The 22727-nt window shown below is 33.1% G+C and overlaps 10 non-coding genes across 10 annotated transcripts; all 10 read right to left on the reverse strand.

Moving 5' to 3' along the window:
• Positions 1-8606: 8606 nt before the first annotated feature.
• On the reverse strand, positions 8607-8679 carry Trnaf-gaa (transfer RNA phenylalanine (anticodon GAA)). The gene has a single exon. It is a non-coding gene; the product is annotated as a tRNA-Phe (tRNA).
• A 4651-nt stretch (positions 8680-13330) lies between these two features.
• On the reverse strand, positions 13331-13403 carry Trnaf-gaa (transfer RNA phenylalanine (anticodon GAA)). The gene has a single exon. It is a non-coding gene; the product is annotated as a tRNA-Phe (tRNA).
• A 165-nt stretch (positions 13404-13568) lies between these two features.
• Trnaf-gaa (transfer RNA phenylalanine (anticodon GAA)) lies at positions 13569-13641 on the reverse strand. Its single transcript has one exon. It is a non-coding gene; the product is annotated as a tRNA-Phe (tRNA).
• Positions 13642-14003: 362 nt separating this feature from the next.
• Trnaf-gaa (transfer RNA phenylalanine (anticodon GAA)) lies at positions 14004-14076 on the reverse strand. The gene has a single exon. It is a non-coding gene; the product is annotated as a tRNA-Phe (tRNA).
• Positions 14077-14354: 278 nt separating this feature from the next.
• On the reverse strand, positions 14355-14427 carry Trnaf-gaa (transfer RNA phenylalanine (anticodon GAA)). Its single transcript has one exon. It is a non-coding gene; the product is annotated as a tRNA-Phe (tRNA).
• A 230-nt stretch (positions 14428-14657) lies between these two features.
• On the reverse strand, positions 14658-14730 carry Trnaf-gaa (transfer RNA phenylalanine (anticodon GAA)). The gene has a single exon. It is a non-coding gene; the product is annotated as a tRNA-Phe (tRNA).
• Positions 14731-14954: 224 nt separating this feature from the next.
• Positions 14955-15027, reverse strand: Trnaf-gaa (transfer RNA phenylalanine (anticodon GAA)). Its single transcript has one exon. It is a non-coding gene; the product is annotated as a tRNA-Phe (tRNA).
• Positions 15028-16649: 1622 nt separating this feature from the next.
• Trnaf-gaa (transfer RNA phenylalanine (anticodon GAA)) lies at positions 16650-16722 on the reverse strand. The gene has a single exon. It is a non-coding gene; the product is annotated as a tRNA-Phe (tRNA).
• Positions 16723-18670: 1948 nt separating this feature from the next.
• Trnaf-gaa (transfer RNA phenylalanine (anticodon GAA)) lies at positions 18671-18743 on the reverse strand. Its single transcript has one exon. It is a non-coding gene; the product is annotated as a tRNA-Phe (tRNA).
• A 696-nt stretch (positions 18744-19439) lies between these two features.
• Trnaf-gaa (transfer RNA phenylalanine (anticodon GAA)) lies at positions 19440-19512 on the reverse strand. Its single transcript has one exon. It is a non-coding gene; the product is annotated as a tRNA-Phe (tRNA).
• Between the last annotated feature and the right edge of the window lie 3215 nt (positions 19513-22727).

Genomic DNA, 22727 nt, shown 5'->3' on the forward strand with positions numbered 1-22727 from the left:
ACTATCTCACATCGATGTATTTGTTCTACATAACAACTTCATCCCTTACTAAAAAAACCCATGCGTATGCTCACAACAACTCTTTTCCTACTGTTTAAGAACTTTCCCCACAACTATACACAACAAAATGTATGAGGCTCCCAAAAAGAAAAATACTCTTTCCACACACATTAAAAGCAACAGCAGAAAGAAAAATATAAAATATTTATACATCTCAACTCATACCCTACACTACACAAACATACGCCTCCATCCACTCCTCCATCATATTTAGTAATGACGACTAAAACTATAACTAACAGAAATAGTGTTTCAGAACTAATATATTACCATAACTAAGTATTGGGCGAACAGAAAATTCCGCTAGGTTCCAGTAACTATCACGAAAACTATCACAACGGTTTTGTCGCTCGCGCCAAGTGTACGTCACGAGTGTGACACATACGTCAGTTTCAAGTGTGTGCGTATATGAATACAACATTCACACGTGTTTCTTTGGGGGGGATATCCCAATTCGCTTTGTTGTTTACTAAAAATATTATTATTTTCTTATACCCGGCCATGGGCGGATTTTTCTCAACCCCCAACCAAAGTTTGCGGGATATGTTTGTCAGTGTGTGTGTGCTAGTATTGGTATCTATCTGGTCATTTGAAAGTGAAAGTATTGTGCGCGCGTCCTTATATGGGATACAAAACACCTACTCCCAGGCTCGTGTGGATACACATATGACTGACTGACTTGGCCAATAACCTTTCACATATTTGCATTTTAGTTGGGATAGTTTGGCAGGATGGGAAGTAAGGATTTATATAAAAAGACCCACAGGTTTTCAACAGGAAAATAGCAACTTTTCTTTCATAGAACTAAAATAAAAATGTATATAAAACGACCCACAGGTCTTCAACAGAAAAATATCTACTTTTCTTTCATAGAACTTGAATCTTAAAAAGACCCATATGCCATTTGCAGGAGATATAAATCATGTCTTCTATTCAAATAGCTTTTCCAGTCCTTTGTAAAAGAAAACCTTCTAACCCTTTAAATTTAAGACCTTCTAGTCTTCTATAGAAGAAAACCTGTTGGTCTCCTGAAAAATGCCTTCTGGCCATCTGGTCTTTTATGGAAGAAAACCTTCTGGTCACTTCTATTATTGCGGTCCTCTGGTAGAAACGCCAGCTCCTCTGGGGAGCTTGTCCTTTTATGGAACAAGAAGACCTTCTGCTCTTCTATGGTTAAGAAGATTTTCTGCTCTTCTATGGGGAAGGAAACCTTCTGCTCTTCTATGGAGAATAAACCTTCTGCTCTTCTATGGAGAAGAAGGCCTTCTGATATTCCATAAAATGTAAAAGAAGACCTTCTGCTCTTCTGGAAGAAGAATGCAGAAAGAAGAACCTTCTGCACTTCCATAAAAGTATGGAGAAGAAAACCTTCTGTTCTTCTATGTAAAAGAAGACATTCTGCTCTTCTCTGCAGAAATAGACCTTCTGCACTTCCATAAAAGAATACCTTCTGTTCTTCTATAGAAGAAGACCTTCTGGTCTTCTATGAAAGAAGAAAGCCTTATGTTATTCTATGGAGAATAAGACAATTTGTTCTTCTATGGAAAAGAAAACCTTCTGCTCTTCTATAGAAGAAGAAGACCTTCTGATCTTCTGTGAAAGAAGAAGATCTTCAATGGAAAGAGAACTTCTGCTCTTCTATGGATGAAAACCTTCTGCTCTTCTATGGAAGAATAACTTCTGAGGTCTTCTATGGAAGAAGACCTACTGCTCTTCTATGGAAGAACACCTTCTGCTCTTCTATGGAAGAAGACTTTTTACTCTCATATGAAAGAAAAACTTTTGGTTTTCTATCAAAAATAAATAATGGTCTTCTATAGAAGAAGACCTTTTCGTCTTCTATAGAAAACCAAATGCGTTCTTTTTAGAGAAGACCGAAAGTTATTCTTTTATAAAAGACCAAAAGGTCTTCTTTTATAGAAGACCAAAAGGTCTTCTTTTATAGAAGACCAAAAGGTCTTCTTTTATAGAAGACCAAAAGGTCTTCCTTTATAGAAGACCAAAAAGCCTTCTTTTATAGAAGACCAAAAGGTCTTTTTTTATAGACGACCAAAAGGTCTTCTTTTATAGAAGACCAAAAGGTCTTCTTTTATAGAAGACCAAAGGGTCTTCTTTTATAGAAGACCAAAGGGTCTTCTTTTATAGAAGACCAAAAGGTCTTCTTTTCTGTTCTTCTAATAAAGATGACCTTCTTCTCTTCTATGGGAAGAAGAACTTCTGCTCTTCCATGAGAAGAAGATCTAATGTTCTATGGGCTCTTCTATAGAAGAATGCCTTCTGGGCACTTCTATGGTAGAAGAATTCCTCCGCTTCTCTGGAAGAGGTCATCAAATTTTTCTGGGAAAAGAAGACCTCCTGTGTTTTATGGAAGAAGACTTTCTGCTCTTTTATGGAGAAGAAGACCTTCTGTTTTTCTATGGAGAAGAAAAAATTCTGCCATTCTACTGGGCGCTTTTTATGAGAAGACCTACTGGGCTCTTCTATTTGTAAGAAGTCCATCTGGACTCGTATATAGAAGAAGTCCTTTTGGGATGGGTGAATAACTCAGAAGGGGTTCTTCTATAGAAAAGACATTCTGCTCTCTGATAGAAGCTCTTCTATGGACACTTTTATAGAAAACGACCTTTTCGGATCTTCTATAGAAAATTATATTCTGCTGCTCCCTTCTGTATTTGGCCTTCTGTCGAAGAAGACCATTTGGTCCATTGTTTATCTTTAAAAAATTTATATTCATTATAAAAAATAAAACACATCCTCTCAAATATCTATTGACAAACGACCATAGCCTTAATGGGCTCTTAACTTTTAATTTTTCTACCAAATTAAGAAAACATCCGGCCATTTTTTTTTCATACGACCCAAACGAAAAAAAGGAAGGTAAATCTGAATTTCGAGACAAGGTGCCAATAAAACAGAAACCACACAAACAAAGAGTCCATTAACATGTCCTCCCCAACATATTCCAATGAGGGTAACCACAACCACAACCTATCTCTGTCAGGGGGTCACACAAAGAAATTTTTTTAAGTACCCAAAGAAAAAAAACCAGATACCACATGCCATCAGAGAGTGAAACCAACAAAAAAGGAAGTCCTTAAAAAATCATGCATATGCGCAAAAAAATGAGGCACCCTCAGCAATTCAAATTTACAAATGTTGTTGTTGCTTTCCCTACGAAAGATCATCAACAAAAATTTAAAAAAAAACAACAGGCTCATAAAAAGAGAAAACATTTCCGCGATAATATCAACATATGTACGCATAAAAAAGTTAAACCTTACCTACCACTCCAAATAAATCCTTAGGGGAAAAAAACGCCTAAACAATAGACGATCAACAAAAGAAACTACCCACAAACCAACCAAAAGATGAAAAAACGAAACCCCAAGAACAGATCCTTTCACTTTCAACAGCTTGTGCCACGAGCTCTTCTTTCACTTCTACTTTTGATCAGAGATACTCCTCCTCCTCCAACAATGAATGCAACACCACCATCAACGCACACATCTCACATCCATTGATCAGATGTTGCACAAGATGTTCACCCCACACACTCACATAGTTAAGGGTGCTTCTGGAGAACACAGCCAGAGGACCATCCAAACAGACACGCTGCTTCATTCGATCAATTGCTCGCTCACCCATCATCGAATAAAAGAAATCAACTGACGTCCTCACATTTTCACTTTCATTCATTTCATGACGATTACGAAGGTAAATGCGTGGAACACACATTTGCCTTAAAGATCAGTTGGTCCATTACAAAAGATTAGAATAAGAAACCTGAAAAAAATGAAAAGAAATCATCACCGATCTCCATTGAAAGTGAAACGGAAGAAAGGCGCGCCACCTCATTTTTTATGACCTCAAATTGTTTTTAATTTTTGTTTTTTGGGGGGATAATATTTTTATGCATCGTTTTTTATTTTGAATTGTATTGTGGCAGCGTGGATTATAAAAAAAAACATGTTGAATTTTTTTTTTTTTTGTTCATTTAAAAAATTCATTCATTTTTTGCCATGGATAATGGTTCAGTTGAGAATATGAATGTGATAGCACAATTTTGTTCTGAGATTCGAAAGCTGTCATGTACCATTTGGATCGTGTCAGCAATCTTGAAGTATTTTTGTTTTTAATTTTGATATTTTCAGAATGTAGCACGAGCTAAAATAAGACATATGTCATACAAATGTTGATCATGATACACTTTTTAGAACACATTTTTTAAAGATTTTTTTTGTTTAAGGACCATTACTAGACATGTATTATTAAAGAATATTTTTTTCAGGACCATTACTAGGCGTGGATTTTTAAAGAATATTTTTTCAAGCACCTTTACAAGGCGTCGATTTTTTAAAGAATATTTTTTCAAAGACCTTTACAAGGCGTGGATTTTTAAAGAATATTTTTTTCAAAGACCTTTACAAGGCGTGGATTTTTTAAAGATTATTTTTTCAAGGACTATTACAAGGCGTGGATTTTTTAAAGAATATTTTTTTCAGGACCATTACTAGGCTTGGATTTTCAAAGAATATTTTTTCAAGGACCTTTGCAAGGCGTTAATTTTTTTAAGAATATTTTTTCAAGGACCATTACAAGGTGTGGATTTTTTAAAGAATATTTTTTCAAGGACTATTACAAGGCGTGGATTTTTTAAAGAATATTTTTTTAAGGACTATTACAAGGCGTGGATTTTTTAAAGAATATTTTTTCAAGGACTATTACAAGACGTGGATTTTTTAAAGAATATTTTTTCAAGGACTATTACAAGGACAAGGACTATTACAAGGCGTGGATTTTTTAAAGAATATTTTTTTAAAGGACTATTACAAGGCGTGGATTTTTTAAAGAATATTTTTTCAAGGACTATTACAAGGCGTGGATTTTTTAAAGAATATTTTTTCAAGGACTATTACAAGGCGTGGATTTTTTAAAGAATATTTTTTTCAGGACCATTACTAGGCTTGGATTTTTAAAGAATATTTTTTCAAGGACCTTTGCAAGGCGTTAATTTTTTTAAGAATATTTTTTCAAGGACCATTACAAGGCGTGGATTTTTTAAAGAATATTTTTTCAAGGACTATTACAAGGCGTGGATTTTTTAAAGAATATTTTTTCAAGGACTATTACAAGGCGTGGATTTTTTAAAGAATATTTTTCCAAGGACTATTAAAAGGCGTGGTTTTTTATAAAGAATATTTTTTCAAGGACTATTACAAGGCGTGGATTTTTTAAAGAATATTTTTTCAAGGACTATTACAAGGCGTGGATTTTTTAAAGAATAATTTTTCAAGGACTATTACAAGGCGTGGATTTTTTAAAAAATATTTTTTCAAGGACTATTACAAGGAGTGGATTTTTTAAAAAATATTTTTTCAAGGACTTTTACAAGGCGTGGATTTTTTAAAGAATATTTTTTCAAGGACTATTACAAGGCGTGGATTTTTTAAAGAATAATTTTTCAAGGACTATTACAAGGCGTGGATTTTTTAAAAAATATTTTTTCAATGACTATTACAAGGCGTGGATTTTTTAAAGAATATTTTTTCAAGGACTATTACAAGGTGTGGATTTTTTAAAGAATATTTTTTCAAGGACTATTACAAGGCGTGGATTTTTTAAAGAATATTTTTTCAAGGACTATTACAAGGCGTGGATTTTTTAAAGAATATTTTTTCAAGGACTATTACAAGGCGTGGATTTTTTAAAGAATATTTTTTCAAGGACTATTACAAGGCGTGGATTTTTTAAAGAATATTTTTTCAAGGACTATTACAAGGCGTGGATTTTTTAAAGAATATTTTTTCAAGGACTATTACAAGGCGTGGATTTTTTAAAGAATATTTTTTCAAGGACTATTACAAGGCGTGGATTTTTTAAAGAATATTTTTTCAAGGACTATTACAAGGCGTGGATTTTTTAAAGAATATTTTTTCAAGGACTATTACAAGGCGTGGATTTTTTTAGGATTATTTTTTCAAGGACTATTACAAGGCGTGGATTTTTTAAAGAATATTTTTTTCAGGACCATTACTAGGCTTGGATTTTTAAAGAATATTTTTTCAAGGACCTTTGCAAGGCGTTAATTTTTTAAAGAATATTTTTTCAAGGACCATTACAAGGTGTGGATTTTTTGAAGAATATTTTTTTAAGGACTATTACAAGGCGTGGATTTTTTAAAGAATATTTTTACAAGGACTATTACAAGGCGTGGATTTTTTAAAGAATATTTTTTTAAGGACTATTACAAGGCGTGGATTTTTTAAAGAATATTTTTTCAAGGACTATTACAAGGCCTGGATTTTTTAAAGAATATTTTTTCAAGGACTATTACAAGGCGTGGATTTTTTAAAGAATATTTTTTCAAGGACTATTACAAGGCGTGGATTTTTTAAAGAATATTTTTTCAATGACTATTACAAGGCGTGGATTTTTTAAAGAATATTTTTTCAAGGACTATTACAAGGCGTGGATTTTTTAAAGAATATTTTTTCAAGGACTATAACAAGGCGTGGATTTTTTAAAGAATATTTTTTTCAGGACCATTACTAGGCTTGGATTTTTAAAGAATATTTTTTCAAGGACCTTTGCAAGGCGTTAATTTTTTTAAGAATATTTTTTCAAGGACTATTACAAGGCGTGGATTTTTTAAAGAATATTTTTCCAAGGACTATTAAAAGGCGTGGATTTTTTAAAAAATATTTTTTCAAGGACTATTACAAGGCGTGGATTTTTTAAAGAATATTTTTTCAAGGACTATTACAAGGCGTGGATTTTTTAAAGAATAATTTTTCAAGGACTATTACAAGGCGTGGATTTTTTAAAAAATATTTTTTCAAGGACTATTACAAGGAGTGGATTTTTTAAAAAATATTTTTTCAAGGACTATTACAAGGCGTGGATTTTTTAAAGAATATTTTTTCAAGGACTATTACAAGGCGTGGATTTTTTAAAGAATAATTTTTCAAGGACTATTACAAGGCGTGGATTTTTTAAAAAATATTTTTTCAAGGACTATTTCAAGGCGTGGATTTTTTAAAAAATATTTTTTCAAGGACTATTACAAGGCGTGGATTTTTTAAAAAATATTTTTTCAAGGACTATTACAAGGCGTGGATTTTTTAAAAAATATTTTTTCAATGACTATTACAAGGCGTGGATTTTTTAAAGAATATTTTTTCAAGGACTATTACAAGGCGTGGATTTTTTAAAGAATATTTTTTCAAGGACTATTACAAGGCGTGGATTTTTTAAAGAATATTTTTTCAAGGACTATTACAAGGCGTGGATTTTTTAAAGAATATTTTTCAAGGACTATTACAAGGCGTGGATTTTTTAAAGAATATTTTTTCAAGGACTATTACAAGGCGTGGATTTTTTAAAGAATATTTTTGCAAGGACTATTACAAGGCGTGGATTTTTTAAAGAATATTTTTTCAAGGACTATTACAAGGCGTGGATTTTTTAAAGAATATTTTTTCAAGGACTATTACAAGGCGTGGATTTTTTAAAGAATATTTTTTCAAGGACTATTACAAGGCGTGGATTTTTTAAAGAATATTTTTTCAAGGACTATTACAAGGCGTGGATTTTTTAAAGAATATTTTTTCAAGGACTATTACAAGGCGTGGATTTTTTAAAGAATATTTTTTCAAGGACTATTACAAGGCGTGGATTTTTCAAGAATATTTTTTCAAGGACTATTACAAGGCGTGGATTTTTCAAGAATATTTTTTCAAGGACTATTACAAGGCGTGGATTTTTTAAAGAATATTTTTTCAAGGACTATTACAAGGCGTGGATTGTTTAAAGAATATTTTTTCAAGGACTATTACAAGGCGTGGATTTTTTAAAGAATATTTTTCAAGGACCATCCATAATGCGTGGATTTTTTAAAGAATATTTTTTCAAGGACCATCCATAAGGCGTGGATTTTTTAAAGAATATTTTTTCAAGGACCATCCATAATGCGTGGATTTTTTAAAGAATATTTTTTCAAGGACCATCCATAAGGCGTGGATTTTTTAATTATATTGTCATATGTACTCGGATGTGGGATTTACACGTAAATATTTACAGGTGCTTATGAGTTCAGATATCATTTAGTAACACATTACCACACTGGAGAGCGTAATATAGCGCTGATCGCTTTGAAATATTCCACCATGAGGTTCAAGTTGTGGTCAAGACATCGGCTATAATTTTCGGAATAAAAATCTGAAGAAAGTTAGAGTTCCGTGGTAGGCCCCGTCCGACAATACTGCTCCGCTCACTGATTTTTTTCACAAAATTTCAGCACTCTATGTAACAATATTTAGGTCCTCAAGGAAAATGTTGTTTATGTCTTATTAGAATAATGTTGACAGATTTGAGATACTCATTTTAAACACTTCGCCAGCATTTTAAATATCTAAATGTATAATATATAAACCATTTAGATAATTAAGATCTCATTTCTCAAGAATTATAGTTGTTCATATTTTTTAATACATTTATAAATTACCAGTGTTTTATCGAATATTCCTCTTCAGTTAAAAAATATGACCTGCCGAAACCCGGGATTGAACCGGGGACCTTTAGATCTTCAGTCTAACGCTCTCCCAACTGAGCTATTTCGGCTGCTCCACATTTTTTCTCATATTATTTATTTAACATTACTTACACAACAACAATTTATAGTTTTGTTTGCCTCTTGTCTGTGATAAGATTATCTGTGTGTCGCTCATAAATAAACTAATTTATATACATACAGTGTGCGGTGTGCATGTATATAAATATCGAATGTTTGGGGTCTAACATTTTAGATCGTCTGTGGTTGATTAAATCACATGTTTTTCTACAGCGATAAAATAAAAAAAATAAAGTGAACATGCTGAACTAAACGAACTATGTTAAACATTTTGTTCCTCCACTGCGTTAAACATTAACATTTTTATATATTTAATTAACATTTTAGTATATTTAAAATAGTAAATTTTATATATATTAAAATATATATTGTAGGCATCATCTTATATAATTCGTCATATGTATGTTATGACTAGTTCTCATATATTTTATGCACCCCTGCCAGTCTGTGGAAATGACTGTAGGTTTTGCAAAATTTGAGATAGATGATTATTTGGCACATTAAGCACGTTTTACAAAGTAATTGATTCCAATTCGATGTGGGTCCACGTTTTGGTATAGCCACCATATAACCGTAACCGCCAATTTTTGGAATTTGATGATGATGTCAGAGATTTTTTCAACGAATTTTTGTTACTAAGAATGTTACCAACTTGTCGAAGCACCCTACCAAAAAATTATAAATATTGCCCCACATAAGCGTCTATCGCTTTTACGCGTATTTTGCTAGTCCTAGGCACAATTTCCAAATAAAATAAAATTTGGCATTGTGAAGTGACATTAATTTGGCGATCAGTAATTTTTGTTAGTAAACCACTTTTTTTCACATGTTTCCACATAGCCCCCATGCAGTGTTTTCAAAACTATATTGAAAAACCAGTGAGCGGAGCAGTATAGCCGGACGGGGCCGACCATATGATAACCTACACAACTTCCATGAAAATCTAACTTTCTGTGGTTCTATATTCTGAGATTGGGCAATATTTCGCGATATTTGCACACTTTTGACTGGCTAGTGGTCAGCAAATTTTACTAATAATCAGTACAGCCCCTCTACATACTTGTCCAGATTCCATTCACCGTGGGTTGTGTTGTGATGTTCGGCTTTCGACTTGAAAAGTACAAATAATTAAGTTTTCGGTCCATGTTTTTGCAAAATAGTCAGGCTGAATCCCAGTTTGTTGTTTTTATAAAAAAAAAAAAAACAACCATTTATTAGTGGGGAATGTATGGCATTGTTTGCCGAGGGGTAAGGCAGGGAAGACTATAGTTTCGGATCACGCCACTGATCCTCATCAGTTCCCTTAGTTTTTTGTTGGGATATTCTCCCCAGAAGCTATTGCTTCTATACAAAAAACCTTTTCTACCCAAATGTCTCTTGTAACAAAGCGAAGTACTTAGCTGACCAACGACATAAACTGCATGAGAATTTCGCTGGAGCCTCACTTCGAGGTTAACAAGGCATTTACAAACAATACCACACCTTTCCCACTGTTGTGTGTTGTCACATCGCGACAAATGCACACAACGACTTTGTTGGTGTTGCTAGTGTACAGCAACAAACCAAACAGTTTAACCGTGCCTGCGTCTACAACTTCAGTAGTGTTGGCGGTTTATTTGGGATACCATTTGTATTTTGTTTTTGCAAAATAGTCAGGCTGAATCCCAGTTTGTTGTTTTTATAAAAAAAAAACAACTATTTATTAGTGGGGAATGTATGGCATTGTTTGCCGAGGGGTAAGGCAGGGAAGACTATAGTTTCGGATCACGCCACTGATCCTCATCAGTTCCCTTAGTTTTTTGTTGGGATATTCTCCCCAGAAGCTATTGCTTCTATACATTTACATATCGGTCCATTTCATCCGAAAAATTTTTATCTGATCATAACCTAACATGTTAGGCGTTGTCCTTGACCATAACTGGAACCTCATGGAACATTTCAAAGCGATCCACGCTATATTTCCGCCCTCCAGTGTGGTAATAGGTTATTAAATAATATCTTAATACGTAAGCACCTGAAAATATTTATGTGTAACTCCCGCATCCGAGTACATACGACAATATAATTGGTATCAATTAAAAGATCAACCACTCCTCTTGGATATACTATCAACTTCTCGGGTCTACGTCCTTCAGTGGTATATATATACGCTATAGAATACAAATGTTGTCATTTTTCACACAAAAGTTAGGGTCCATTTGACCCGCTAATTATTGACCGATCTTTATCAAAACAGGCCATAATTGCGGCCTCTGGAACGACCAGAAAAACCGACAAAAATAAAGTTTTTGGTTCATTTCATCCCCTAAATATTAACCGATCTTTTCCAAAAACAATAGGGGTCTTCATTGGCCAAAACCCATACTACATGCAAAATTTCCTGAAGATTGGTCCATAACTGTGGCCTGTATCGTGTTTACAAATTATAATGGACAGACAGACGGACAGACATGCATGTCTAGATCGACTCATCTAGTCAAGATATGACGATCGGTATACTTAAAGATGGGTCTAGGACCAATATTTCGCGGCGTTACAAACTCTTGGGGCTGCACAAAGATATATACACACACAATTATGGTCCTAACAGCGATTAATACGGAATGGAATTTCTCCCGAAATATATATGATTGTTTGATGAAGATCGTTTAATATTTAAAACTCCAAATGCACTAACATATTTGTGCGAAAAATGCCAAAATTTGCCTTCTCTGCCGTATGAATCCAAGAGAAGCGGTTCATTTTAACACGGGAAGATGTTATCCAAGAGGTGTAGAAAATCTATAAAAATGGAGTAAGTTAAGTTTTGTTGAAATCGGTTCAGATTTATACATATCTTCCACACATATTTTCGCCCGATTTTGTGTATATAGCTCCCATATACAGTTTCGATCGATTTTATGTAAATATTTCACTAAAGACAGGGTACTTTTTCACCTAGTGGGAAACAAAAATACCTAATTATAGCTGATTAGTTAAAAAAAAATTGAGAAAAACCTTAAATTTAGGCTACATGAGAGCTTCGGTAAAAATGGGCCGATATATCTCATTTTCAATATCAAACATCCCACAATTAACATGGTTTAATATTGGAAAATCACACTTATAGAGTAAAACATACGGAAATTTCCGTGTGTCAAAGTAAAATCGAAAAACAACCTTTTTATGTTTATACCAGAAATTAAAAAAAAATAATAATAAAGAATTTAAATACTAAAAAGTGCGAGGTGCAAGATCATATTTTTTATGCCAACATTTTGCTCTCAGGTTTTAAATGTCAAAGTGAATATTGGTATGGAAATTGGGGTCCCTGACAAAAAGTACCTTATATCGGTTATATGGGGGCTATATAAAAACTTGAAGGCTACCAGAAAACGTGGAACTACATCTATACATTTTTGCAGGGATATTTGGTACCCATAGATAACTCTCTGTGCCAAATTACAGCCAATTTGATCGCAAAATGTGCCTAATAACCAACAAATTCTTTAAATCAGGAGGTACGGCTATATGGGCGCTATATGAAAAATTGGACCCAAATTTACCGGGTATTTACCCACTCCCCATCTCTATACATGTTATATACTTAAGCTCAAGCAAATAATATAATCCTTTTTATCCCACGAAATGTTTTTAATCATAAAAGGTTTAACGTTCCATAAGATTCAAAATAAAATGCCTACACGTAATCGATAATAAGACCGTCAAATCTACATCGATTTCTATTACCAATATCCCATTTTGTTCAAAAATTGTGTGGTTTTTCGTGGAAATTATAAAATATCATACTATTATTACAAAAGAAAAAATAATGATAATGAGAAAGTGCTCGTTTAATAATTAAAATGAATAATCCTTAAAAGTTCATTCCTATTATTTTAAATAGATATTTGAGAAAAAATCATAACCCTAAGAGACACACACAATGTTAGATCGATTCATCAGCCTCGTGGCGTTACACACATTTGGGGCCACTTATATTACTCCGACAATACAATTGGGACGTTTACTACATTTTATATATCGAGCCATATTCGCAAAAAAAACGTAGCCCTCAAATTTGAAATGTTTCATGAGGAGGTTTTTTTAATAAATTCAGATTTAATAAAGCTATTATTTTGAAATTTAGAACTATAGCTTTGTTATAAACTAGTTTTGTTTTAAACTATAGTTCTAAATTGCTAAATAGTAGCTTTATTAAATCTGAATTTATTAAAACAAAATCTCTCCTTTAAAATTTCAAATTTTGAGGGATAGGATTTTTTGACGAATATGGCTCGGTATATAAAATGTAATAAACGTCCCAATTGTGTTGTCGGAGTAGTATAAGTGGCCCCAAATGTATATAACGCCACGAGGCTGATGAATTGATCTAACATTGTGTGTGTCTCTTAGGGTTATGATTTTTTTTTTCTCAAATATCTACTTAAAATAGTAGGAATGTGCTTTTAAGTATTATTCCATTTAATTATTAAAAGAGCACTTTCACTTTTTAATTTTTTTTTTTTTTTTTTTTTTTTTGTAAAAATAGTATAATTTTTTATAATTTCCACGGAAAACCCCACAATTTATGAACCACTTTACACTTTTTTCTAAAATCCAAAAAAATACTTTAAATATTAAATGCAAAATAATTTATTCTGCCGAAACCCGGGATTGAACCGGGGACCTTTAGATCTTCAGTCTAACGCTCTCCCAACTGAGCTATTTCGGCATATACTTTAACGCAAAAGGGCAAATTGAAAAAAATAAGTATTTACATTCCCACGTAAAAAATTATTTTATACAACTCATTGCATTGAAATTATCAAAAGGTCTAATCAAAATGCAAGACGCATGTATAAACATATTCAAATTAATAATAACTACAAAAAAGATTTGCCGAAACCCGGGATTGAACCGGGGACCTTTAGATCTTCAGTCTAACGCTCTCCCAACTGAGCTATTTCGGCAAACTTTCAACGCCTGTATGTAATATAAATTTCTATGCAATTGTATATAAATTATGACAAAATTCCATGGATTGCTAGAAACGAAACATGAATCTTATTAAATCGACTAATTTTTGGATTGCAGGTAAACTGGGATTATCTACCTGCAATCTAAAAATTAGTTTTTAAACTTATGAATATTTTAAATAACAAATATGCATGCAGCAATTGCTAGAAGAACACATTCATTTGTATAATCGTAGTTTTATTATAATTTCATTGCTATTGTTTATGCCATTTAGAGGAACATTGGCGTCCAATGGGTTAATTAATGCTGAATATTGCATAGGATACATATAATTATTAATTAAAAAGTTTTTCTCTGCCGAAACCCGGGATTGAACCGGGGACCTTTAGATCTTCAGTCTAACGCTCTCCCAACTGAGCTATTTCGGCCGATAAAACAATTGTAGTTAATAAATTAATAAAAACATCGGCCAAAAATTAATAAATATATCAATTTCAAATCATATTTAAAAATTAAAAATTTTTCGAACTATTTGTTTACGATATGTATTTGAACCGGTATCTAAACATTCGGTCAATCATATTTGACATCAAATCAGATTCATAAAATGCACGATGTTAATTTGCAAATGATTCGCATATAATTATGTGCACCACTATTTTGTAGATGCTAAAATTTAATATCATAAATTCCAAAATATTTGTAATGCCGAAACCCGGGATTGAACCGGGGACCTTTATATCTTCAGTCTAACGCTCTCCCAACTGAGCTATTTCGGCTAACAGGATCAGTCAATAGTATTATTTTTAGACAAATATGTGGTTTTTAAACAAATATTTTAAAAACGTATGTGGGCCTGTCCGATACTAGTTTAAAGCCCTGACCTCTAAGTTCTGATTTTGGAACATAATCCCTATTTGAATGATATATAAACACTCTCTGATAATAATCTCTATTGAGTTGAGAGTGACGTGGAATGTTTGTCTTTGTATTATCAAAATATTTATTCTGCCGAAACCCGGGATTGAACCGGGGACCTTTAGATCTTCAGTCTAACGCTCTCCCAACTGAGCTATTTCGGCTAACAGGCTTAGTTATGAATATTATCATTAAAAAATATATGGTTGTAAAAAAAATATTTTAAAAACGTATGTGGGTCTGTCCGATACTAGGTTAAAGCCCTGACCTCTAAGTTCTGATTTTGGAACATAATCCCTATTTGAATGATATATAAACACTCTCTGATAATAATCTCTATTGAGAGTGACGTGGAATGTTTGTCATCGTGTTATCAAAATATGTATTCTGCCGAAACCCGGGATTGAACCGGGGACCTTTAGATCTTCAGTCTAACGCTCTCCCAACTGAGCTATTTCGGCGCACAAAGTGTTATATATTCCAGTAAGGTCTGTACAAACTCGTCGGACTAACTTCTAATATTGAAATCCTCGGCTTTTGTGTCCCATTCCGCTTCAATTCGTCACATCAATCAATTGTAGAGTTGAACTTCCAATACACACTCATTATTGCTATTGTAGCAGAATATGTTTCAATTAAATATTCCAATTCATCACCTTGCTGGCACGCTGCACACACGTGTCTTTTGCCTTTCAATCTCGTCCATTGTCCATAATAATTTCCGTGCAATATTAATCAGACCTGTATGAAATGAAACACATGGCCAATTTAAATGGGGATTAGACTCCCATAAGATTAGGAAGACAATAAAAATACAGGATACAATGGAGTGACCTCCACATTTAGGGCTAGCTAAACGAAGTTTTTGACAAAAGGCAGGTATTTTTTCAAAACCAATAAGACAATGAATTTGGCAACTAACAGCAGCAGTGTTCAGTTGAAGAGCACTATAAGATATTGTGAAAAAAAATTAAGGATAAAAAAATACCTCAGTGACTGAGGTCATTACCTAGTTACTAAGGCTCAGCAACTCAGGTTTTATTTTTGTTGTAGAGAAAAAATGCCTCTTATTTCCCTCCTCAGTAACTGAGGTATATTTTTTTCTACAGAAAGCATAATTTGTTTCTTTTACTCAATAACTGATATTTTATTACTTTCTGTAAAAAGAAGGCCTCAAAAACTGAGTTTTGATTTTTTTTTTCTATAGAAAAAACTCTTATTGCTATTTTATTGTACACTGATGTACGTTGGCCAAATTTGCAAGGATACGCCAAATCTATGGATTTGCACTCATACGCCTCATTCTTCTCTCCTTCTCGACACAAACGATGTCGTATGTATTGTAAATGCTTCTCAATCAATTTCCTGAATTAAGACATTTAAAATTTGAATAGGTTCATTGAAGTGTACCCGTCTCCACACTTAACTCTGCTACCAATTGGTATAGCACATGGCCAATAGTAATACCTTTGTTTATTGTTTCGACGCTGATGACCACCTTGATACATTTATTGTTCCCTAAGATGCACTACAATGCTTAGGAGGGACACATGCCTTTTCCAGTAGGACAGGCGTTACATTGTGTGTCCTATTAAAGGTAATAAATGTGGTTGGTGCGTATTTTGTGTGCTATTCCATTGTGCTACCACTTACACATGCTCAAATACATCGATCAATGAAGTACACTCAAAAGCAGGTAAATTAATCTCCTTCGGTATATTCTTTGTGGGCATTTTTAAAAAGTCCACTGTATCCATTTTTTGTTATTCATGCATATCAACAGACAGACATACACACATGTGTGTTTTTGGTGGACACACGCCTAAATATTCCACTTATAGCAAAAATTCATCATAATACTTTTTTTGTTATGGCTAAGCTGTAAAAGGTGCGAATGTTTATCCCTCCATCCTGTCCATTATCAATCTAGTGGTCAATCATAATCATGACAATTGATGTATTAGCCAAAATGTTTTCTTTTGTGTGTGTTTTTGTTATAATATGGCCATGTGCAAAATGTTCATTTATTTGCAAATGTTAATTAATTGAATGAATGGTAATAAGCGTAAAAAATATTTAATTTTGCCGAAACCCGGGATTGAACCGGGGACCTTTAGATCTTCAGTCTAACGCTCTCCCAACTGAGCTATTTCGGCTACATGTGAGAAGAATATCGGGAAATGTATTCCGTGGTTGAGTTTACAAATTTATACCACGTTTGATATCACATTCCGTCCAAAATAGGTTCCTCTTATCAAAATAATATGTACTTGATTGACCTGACTACTGACTACAAAAATAATTCAATAAATTGAATTTAAAATGACCTGCAATACCTGCAAACAGAGATTTGAAGTTGTTTCATTTTTCAGACAAATATTTATTAAAATATTGGATAATGGCGGATATGTTTTAAATTACTTTTTTCTTTCTTTTTTCATCAAAAAACATATATATATTTAAAATATGATTCCGGCAGTTTACCATGCAATGCATGGATAGCACTATATACCTACACTGATGAGATCTTTGGAAATTTTGTACTCTTCAATAGAGAGACAAAAAAGATCTTCTGATGGAATTCTACGGAGGACTTCGGAATTTTCTAGAGATCTTTGGAATTGTGGTACTCTTCTGTAGACAGACAAAAACGACTTCCTGAGGGACTTCCTGTTGACAAGATAAAAATTACTTCGGGGGATGTTTTTTTTTGTTTTTGTTTCTTTTGACATAAAACTTTCGGAATAGAAAGAAGATCTTTAGGAACCAAAATAATTACTAGAGATCACCTCTATGCCAAAATAATTACTATAGATCTCCTCTAGTCTGTAGACCTCATAAAGACGTAGATATTCTTTGGGAATAGAATCTGCTGAAAGCTTCCTATACAGATATAAACCCATTTAAACTTCCCTTATTTTCGAAATTTTTAGTAAGTGTTTGTGCATAAGGTTTTCCGAAGTTATCTAATATTGGAAGAAGGCAAGCTCTAAAGCTAATCCTCTAGACAGAAGATTTTGTCCTAAGTCTTGAAGGTTGCATAATTTCTGCATGTTTTTTGTATTATGTGGGTATTATGGAAGTGCTCCGTTTGAAATACGTGCTATGGGAAAAGTATTTCTATATTCCAAAGACCTCCTTAAGTAATATATAGAAAACTTGATCTGGATGTATTACGTCTTTAGACTGCTTCTAAAGGACATTAGTCTTAAAAAGTCCCTTATGAAGGTCTCAAAGTGCAGATCATCTATTACAGATCTTCTGATGATCTACTGGCAAGAGAAGAACGTAACTAAGCTTCAGAGACATTATAAGAGAAACTGTGGTCTACCACAGATACATTTAGACCATATGAAGTTCTTGCAAGATTTTTTCTAGAGACGATCGATCTGAGAGTTATTTATGTACGACCTATAATATCTTCTATAGACAGAAAGCATATATATATATATATATATATATAATGTCAAAGAATAAAATATTCTACGTCAAAATCCACTTCAAGTCTCAGAAAAAACTATATATTTATATTCAATAGTGATTGAATGAGTTTTCAATATTTTCCCCCCTTTTTAGGTTACCTCCCGACGTAAACTTTCAAAACGCCGATACACGTATATTCTATAATTTTTTTATGAAATCATAATCGAAAATTTAAAAATTAATAAAATATTTTTTTCTAAATTTGCAGTTGATCTTTTTTTAGCCTATCGGCAGGTAATTATTTTTAGTGTTGCACAGTGTTATTATTTGATAATTATTTGTTAGACGAGGAATTAACCGAAAACTAAACTAAGGGTAATATGCATTATAAATACTTCTCTATCTGTGGTTTTTATTTATTTAAAATTTTAAAAACAGATTTATATGTTAAGAAATCAATCTTATTAATAAAATATTTTTTTTTCTTATTTGCAGTTGATCGCCTATCGGCAGGTAAGTTGACTTCATTCATTTAATAGCAAACAGGATACAGATTAAAAATATATTACATTAAATAACCTTGAAGATATATATATATATATATATATATTATCTGACAAAGCTTTTCTTAATTTCATTCTGTCCTTTTTATTATTGAGGCTTTTCTAAAAACCATTGTTCTGCCGAAACCCGGGATTGAACCGGGGACCTTTAGATCTTCAGTCTAACGCTCTCCCAACTGAGCTATTTCGGCATGTACCTGTATTGTTAATTTTTAACAATTATAAATGTTAATTACGTCGAGTTTTTTGTATAAAGCTGCATCGGATTTATGTTCACTTAACCTTTTTCAAGTATATGACATTCTAATGCATTTTATTTTTGAATAAATTATTTATTTATTTATTTTTTTCAAGATAATACATTCTAAAATTAAACTTGTATTAAGTTTAGCGCAAACTATTGAGGCCACAAATAAAATTATTGGTATTCATCTCTATTGGGATTATTATTAAGTCGACTAGAATGTTGCTTAAATCTTTGAATCGCCTTATGAAGACGTTTAAGTTAATAACATCTTTCAGGGCAAAATCGTACTGACAATGATATAGTTTTTATAGTGTCCGGAATTTAAACCCAGGCATAACGATGCCCAATTTGGTATGACCACTACAAAAAATTATTTTGAAGGCTTTAATCACAGTTTCAATCGAATTGTTTGTAATTTGGCAGCTAAGTTCACCTATCTATCGGATATACTTTCTGCTACAGATTTTACCATAAATCGTCTTCGTTAAAAATCGTTTCCAAGCCCATCAGGTAAATTGTATGAGGGACATCAGAATAATAATGTATTAGTACAATCATAATGACCCAAGATAACACACATCCTGTGATAGTGTATTACGAGACAAGTATACCCATTTCAAATATAGTAAAATCAATTTTCTGCCGAAACCCGGGATTGAACCGGGGACCTTTAGATCTTCAGTCTAACGCTCTCCCAACTGAGCTATTTCGGCACATATTAATATATATGTATACTTTAATTAGCCTTAACTTATTTCAATATTATTTCTTTTGATAATCGGTACATACCCAATTACTTTATTCAGATTTAATGGTGCACCCATATTAACCTGTCCATATACTCCAAAATACCTATTCGGCATATTCCTTATATCAAAATGTAGCAATTATTGAAATTTCAACAATGCGGAGAGAGCCTTACTACAATACAAATATTAAAATATCAATTTTTTCAATAGGAAAAAACCTCGTAAAGGTCTCCCAAGATAAACTTTTTTCACCCTTAAGCTAAGCCTTCAGAATGACTAAAATTAGTCGGGGCCCTTACATGGATTGTGGACGCTCATAAATGGGCCTTCAGAATGACTAAAATCGGTCGGGGCTCTTACATGGATTGTGAACGCTCATAAATGGGCCTTCACAATGACTAAAATCGGTCGGGCCTTACTGAGTTGGGGACGTTCATATTAAAAGGGGAAAATAGGGTGGTACTTTGATATGTATAAAGATGGACCAACATTGGAAAATGTGTGTGAATGTGATTTTCACCCACCACATTGCAATCATTTTGGTGGAAAACAGGCCCAGGACCGTGTAAAGCTTTAGAGCGTGGGTTTTAACTTAATTTTCTCAAGGACTATCATATCCCTAAACGTGGATTTTTAGATTGGTTTTCTTAAGGACAATGAAAAAGCTATGTGTATTTTTTAAATCAATTACCCCAAGGACTTTCAAATTCTTATGCACGTATTTGTTACCCCAATTTTCTCAAGCACTAGACAGACGACAGCCTTAATTTGGATTGAAAATTTCTTAATTTGAATTAATATTTACCCCTGACAGACGAGAGTTTCTGAATTAACGAACAATTTTTTGTCTGTGTGTAGGATGAACATTTTTTAAATTTGTTTCGATATTTTTCGGGATTACATCTTTAGGAAATAGATACATGACATAAAGGAGGAATAGCAACTATGATCTTAGCAAAAAAGCTCCCAATTTTAAAATGGTTGAAATTTGCCTTCATTTCTTATGTTTATTTTCATAAATATAAATACATTTGACAAGAAACAATTAATTTTCGACAGCATTGTCATATTTAAATTGCCTAATTCAGTATAAATTCAGTTTGATTTTGTGCATAAACAACACATAAAGGCTTTCGTCTGTCTAGGCTATTAGATTGTTTAATAAAAATTTTCTCAAGAACTATCCAAGACCTACGCATAAATTTTTAAAGTAAATTTTCACAAATCTTTCGAAAACCTAAGAAAATTTAACTTAAGTAAATTTTGAAGAAACGTTCTCAAGGACTATCATAAATCTCAGTGCGATTTTTTAAGTAAATGTAAATTTTAAATACATTTTCTCTCGGAATAACACATATCTAAGCGTAGAGTTTTCAGACCCAATTCCACATAGACCATTTCTTCAAATCCTTCGCAAATTCGTTCCCTATGTGAAATTACAATTCGTATTGTAAATACTCACAAAAACACTGCTACATGTTGAACATTCTAGTGGAATCCCAAAATCATCAAGCTCACCCAGCAATATGACTAAAGTTGACTAGAAAAATGTGACCTTTGCTTTGTTAACAACAACAATAAATCCATTCAATAGAACAACAACAATAAATAACAAACATCAACAACAACAAAACGACAAACAAATTCAAAACAAAACTTCCTCTTCCAAACAGAGAAAAAAATCGAACTTAGTCGTCTAGTCTAAACTCAGTTTAGTTCACTTCAGTGCAGCTTCGCAAAATTCATTCAAAGCCAGCCGAGAATACTTTACTTCAACAACATTGAATAGCAGCAATGCTGCTGTGAAGTACAAATATTTGCTGCATGAATGCAGTCACACATACGATAGAGCCAGTATTTAGACACGATATACTCGCCGCACTTATGAATGTGGTCAAAAGAAAACAACAATAGCAACAAGACTAGCAAGGCAAACAAAACAAAAAACTAGGCGACATCAACTCGAAGCAAGTTCGTAACTATGGTAGTGGCAGCATCAGGAACCAAGAGAAACTACATACTACCAATGGTAATGGTGGTGCTGCTGCAGATTGCAACCAGTATAATTACAACAACAAAACCGTAGAACAACACAAACAATTCCGAAAACCAGAAATGAAGTGCTACACTCCAACCAACCATCCATCCATGCATCCAAGCAAGCAACCGACTGAGCGACCAACCAGCCAACCATCCATCCATTCCGGTGTAAAATGATCTTCTCGTTATTCGGCTGACTGCATTGTAACAAACAGTCAAACACCATTCGCGGATTATAATGTTGCCATATCGATTGGGGAAGATATATTTTGAGGGGACATTCAAAAGGAGCAGATTATCGCACGGGGCCGATCATTTTTTTAAATAAATTTTTTCGAGGTCTATCAAAGCCCTAGCCAGGGATTATTAAGTAAATTTTCTCAAGGACTATCGAAGGGCATGGCGTGGATTTTTTAAGCAAATTTTCTCAAGGACAAGGCGTGGATTTTTTTAGTAAATTTTCTCAAGGACTATCAAAGGCCAAGGCGCGGATTTTTTAAGTAGATTTTTTCAAGTAAAATTCCAGGGCGTAGATTTTTTCAAGTAAATTTTCTCAAGGACTATCAAAGGCCAAGGCCTGGATTTTTTAAGTAGATTTTTTCAAGTAAATTTTCAGGGCGTGGATTTTTTCAAGTAAATTTTCTCAAGGACTATCAAAGGCCAAGGCGTGGATTTTTAAGTAAATTTTCAGGGTGTGGATTTTTTCAAGTACATTTTCAGGGCGTGGATTTTTTTAAGTAAATTTTCTCAACGACTATCAAAGGCCAAGGCGTCGATTTTTCAAGTAAATTTTATCAAGGACTATCAAAGGCCAAGGCGTGGATTTTTTAAGTATAATTTTCAAGGTATATCATAGACCTAACCGCGAATTTTTAAAGTTAAATTTCTCAAAGATTATAATTTTTTAAGTAAATTTTCAGGGCGTGGATTTTTTAAGTACATTTTGTCAAGGACTATCAAAGCCCTAGCCGGGGATTATTAAGTAAATTTTCTCAAGGACTTTCGAAGGCCAAGGCGTGGATTTTTTAAGTAGATTTTTTCAAGTAAATTTTCAGGGCGCAGATTTTTTAAGTAAATTTTCTCAAGAACTATCAAAGGCCAAGGCCTGGATTTTTGAAGTACATTTTTTCAAGTAAATT

The sequence above is a fragment of the Musca vetustissima genome, unplaced genomic scaffold, assembly GCF_032173495.1.
Source record: "Musca vetustissima isolate MV318-11 ecotype Yass unplaced genomic scaffold, APGP_CSIRO_Mvet_v1 utg5221, whole genome shotgun sequence".
Lineage (NCBI taxonomy): Eukaryota > Metazoa > Arthropoda > Insecta > Diptera > Muscidae > Musca > Musca vetustissima.